Raw genomic sequence first — 4,145 nt, forward strand, 5'->3', positions numbered from 1 at the left:
CATTATGTTGTCTGCTTTACTGAGGCAGTGAGAAATGTAGAGTGCCCGTAGATGGGAGGCTGGTTTCTGTGACATGTTGAGCTGTGTTCACAACTCTCTGCAGTTTCTTGTGGTCATTTGCAGAGCTGTTGCCATAGCAAACCATAATGATTTGATTGTTCCAACCAATTCATTACACAGTGTATTGAAAGAGAACATAGTAAAATGATAACAATGTGTAATAAAGTGTGACAACTACGGAGAAAATGCAGTGCAGGAGAACAATAAAATCTAAGGTTGATTGAAAGGTCAGAAGTCCATCTTATCGTACTAAGGCACTATTTAATAATTTTCTAACGGTAGGGTAGAAGATGTTCTTGAGCTTTGTGTATGTGTTTTCAGGTTTTTGTACCTTCTACCTGATGGGAGAGTGGATAAGAGAGAATATCCTGTTGGGAAGGGTCTTTGATTATGTTGGTTGCTTTACTGCTTTTCCGGATCACTGAGAAGTATAGACAAAGTCCACGAAGGCGGGGTGGTTTCCAACTTCTCTGAGAAGGATAGGAAGTTACGCTTGCTTTAGGTAGGGCATCCTTAATAAGATGGGGCAAATATCTGTACACATAATGAAAACCACACCTGAGGATCATTAGTTGTGGGGCTGAGGTGGATGCAGTGCTCCTCCTGGTTGCTCCTGACATTTTCACTTCTTTTCTCTATCAGAGGCTGTGCTTTTAAATTCTATTCCATTAATTTACTGTATAGTTTTTCCCCTAGGGGGCAGTATAAAGGGAGTACTGCACAGTCTCTCGGTTAAGGTGGACAGACTAACACATCTATTCACCAGGTCAATATAAAATTTATGTTTTCAATAAAGGATGGGGTAAATTTTCTTCATGTCTTGGCCAATGTTCATTCCCTCAACCCTTAAGTAGTGTAATGGTGGCACAGCTAGCGAAGCCCCTGACTCACAGAGCCAGAGACCCTGGTTCAACCCCAACATTTTGTGCTGCCTGCGTGGAGTTTGCACATTCTTCCTGTGTCACTTGGGTGCTCTGGTTTCATCCCATGCCCCAAAGAGGTGTGGTTTGGTGGGTTAGTTGGACACTGTTAGTTGCCCCAGTGTGTAGGAAGGTGATAAATGCTGGGGAGTTGGTGAGAATGAGGGATTAATGATGGAGTAGCATAAAGTGATGATTGGTGGTGGGCCAGCAGGACTGTTTCTGTACTCTGTCTCTCTATGACACTTAAAGCTGAGAGTTCTACACAAAGCCTATCTCTTAACCAATCCCATTACCAAGAGATTGACTAGCTGTTCATCTCAGTGTTATCAATCTGTGTATGGAATGACTGCCCTTATTATTTACACTGACTGCATAGTAATTCTATGAGTACAATGCCTTGGACATGTCATGAATTGCTAAATCAGTTCTGGCTCTTCACTGATTAAGGGAAGAATTTATGAGTTTGTTTTGAACAGTGTACAGAGGAAACCCGTCCAGCTTCTGTTACGGCAACCAGAGGGTAGAGTAAATCTTTAGTCGCTCAGTTTCTGGCACGTAAAGGTGCAAGAGGCTGGATATTGTGAAGCCCAGTGTTTGGATACTTTAGAAGCATTGGGACCAGGAGCTGGCTGCTCAAGCCTTAAGCTGATTCCACCGTTCTGGGCGGCACGATAGCCTAACGCTTCACAGTCACAGATGTAGGATCGGGATTCAGTTTCTGCTGCCGTCCACAGGAAGCCTGTGCGTTCTCCCTCCGGGTTTCCTCTGGGTGCTCCAGTTTCCTCCCACATTCCAAAGGTGTACGAGTTAGGGTTAGTAAGTTGTGGTCATGTTGTGCTAGCACCAGCAGCATGGCAAAACTTAACGGCTGCCCCAGCACATCTCAAAGTCAAAGTCAAATTTATTATCAAAGTACATACAGTATATGTTGCCATATACCAGCTTGAGATTAATTTTCTTGTGGGTATTTCACAGGAAAATAAGCAGGAAATTGTATCTCAGTTTTATATGGTGACATGTATGTACCAACAATAAAGTTACTTTGAACATTAAAAATAAAGAAATACAATAGACTTTAATAAAAAACTATACATAAAAAGGCTGACAAGCAACCAATGTGCAAAAGAAGATAAATTGTGCACATAAAAAAGTACTGAGAAAACAAATAGTAGAGTCCTTGGAAGTGAGTCCGTAGGGTTGTGGAATTAGTTAGGAGTGGAAGTGAGTGAAGTTATCCATGCGGGTTCAGGATCCTGATGGTTGAGGGGTAATAACTGTTCCTGAACCTGGTAGTGTGGGATCTAAGGCCCCTGTATCTCCTGCCCGATGGCAGTAGTGAAAAGAGAACATAGCACGGATGGTGGGGGTCCTTGATGATGGATGATGCTTTCTTTGTGGCAGCATAATGTAGATGCAAAAAGCACATATCAAATGTGTTGGTCATTGACACAAACAACACACCTCACTGTATGGTTCAGTGCTTTTACATATACTGTATGTGACTAATAAAGCTCATCTTATCTTTCAGTTGGATTATGGCTGACCTGTCCTCCTGCTTCACACACCTTCTTAGTGCTTGCCACATTACCTACCATTACCCAACTCCTGTCTTGAGAGCTCCAATTATTCCTGCACTCGCAGACTTCCGGAAGAGCCAATTATTTTTACTTCTGCGCCTTGGGTGTGGTTCTCGACTTCTCTGTTATATGGCCCAACCTTAACATATGCTCTCAGTTTCTTAACATCTTCAACAGAGAAAATAGTTTCCCCGATCCCTCCCAATCAGATCCTTAAAATATTTGAAACCTATTCTTCAGATTAACCCTAAACTCATAAATACAAGGGGACGTATATCTATTCTCTTAACTGAATGTCCAAAATAATTTAGAGTATTGTTTGGGAATGAAATTGTTAAGTGCTGCTACAAATTGTGGATTGTAGGCTGCGATTCCATAGGAAATTCTGGTCTAATTCCAGAAGCAAATCTGAAGTCAGTGACTTTGGAAGCAGGTTGAACTTTATCAGTAGGAAGCACCTGGTTGGCCACAGTACAGAAAAGGGTGCGTTTATATATCTAGATTGTCTCAGGAGAGTTTACACATAGACTGCTGGGTCTGAACTGTGGATTGAACTTGTCAAGTGGTTAAGTTTTCCATGCCTCTACGGTTGAATTCCAAAGAAAATTGGTCTCACATTCCTGGCCTGAATGTTGATGAGTCAGCTTGGCTCAATTGACTTTGCTATTACTGTCAGTTCTGTGCCAGAATGTGGTGGCAGTGTGCCCAGCCCATGAGAACATAATCCAGGCGGAGACCTCACATTGTACTGGGAGAGCAATCCATTGTTAGTGTGTTTCTCTGGATTAAGTACAAGACCAAAGTCTGTGATTGTGCTTGAGGTTTCCCACAGCACTCCTTGCCCCATAGCATTCTCTCAAGATAGCACAGGCAACACATGCTGACATTTTGTGGGCAGCTCACAGGTCTGCCCTGGGACCTGCATGTACAATACCTGCTGTCACAAAGCCAAGAAAGGCCTCTACTTTCTTAGAAGTTTGCGTACTTTTGGCAAATTTCTGTAGATGCAAGGTGAGTGCCCTGATAGGCTGCATCACATCCTGATACAGAAATAACAATGCCCAGGAACGGAAAGTGATAAATAAAGCCCAGGCCCTCACAGGAAAAAGCCCTCCTCACCATTGAGCACATTTACTGAAGCGATGCCACGAGGAAGCAGCATCCGTCATCATCCAGTCCATGCTCTCTTCTCGCTACCACCATCCGGCAGGAGGTACAGGAGCCTGAGGTCCCACACCACCAGGTTCAGGAACAGTTATTACCCCTCAACCATCAGGCTCCAGAATCAGTGTGAAGAACTTCACTCACCTCAACTCTGAACTGATTCCCCAACCTAAAGGCTCACTTTCAAGGACTCGACAACTCATGTTCTCAGTATTATTTATTTTTGTTTTATTTGCACAGTTTGTCTTCTTTTGTGCAGTAGCTGTTTGTCAGTCTTTGCTTATGTATGTACAGCTTTGCATAAATTCTGCTTTTTTTCATTACTTTCCAGCAAATGGGTGCAAGGGAATGAATCTCAAGATGGTATGTCTTAGCATATATGTACTTTGATAATAAATTTACTTTGACTTTGAGAAGATGC

The sequence above is a fragment of the Mobula birostris genome, chromosome 9 (genome assembly GCF_030028105.1).
Source record: "Mobula birostris isolate sMobBir1 chromosome 9, sMobBir1.hap1, whole genome shotgun sequence".
NCBI classification, from domain to species: domain Eukaryota; kingdom Metazoa; phylum Chordata; class Chondrichthyes; order Myliobatiformes; family Myliobatidae; genus Mobula; species Mobula birostris.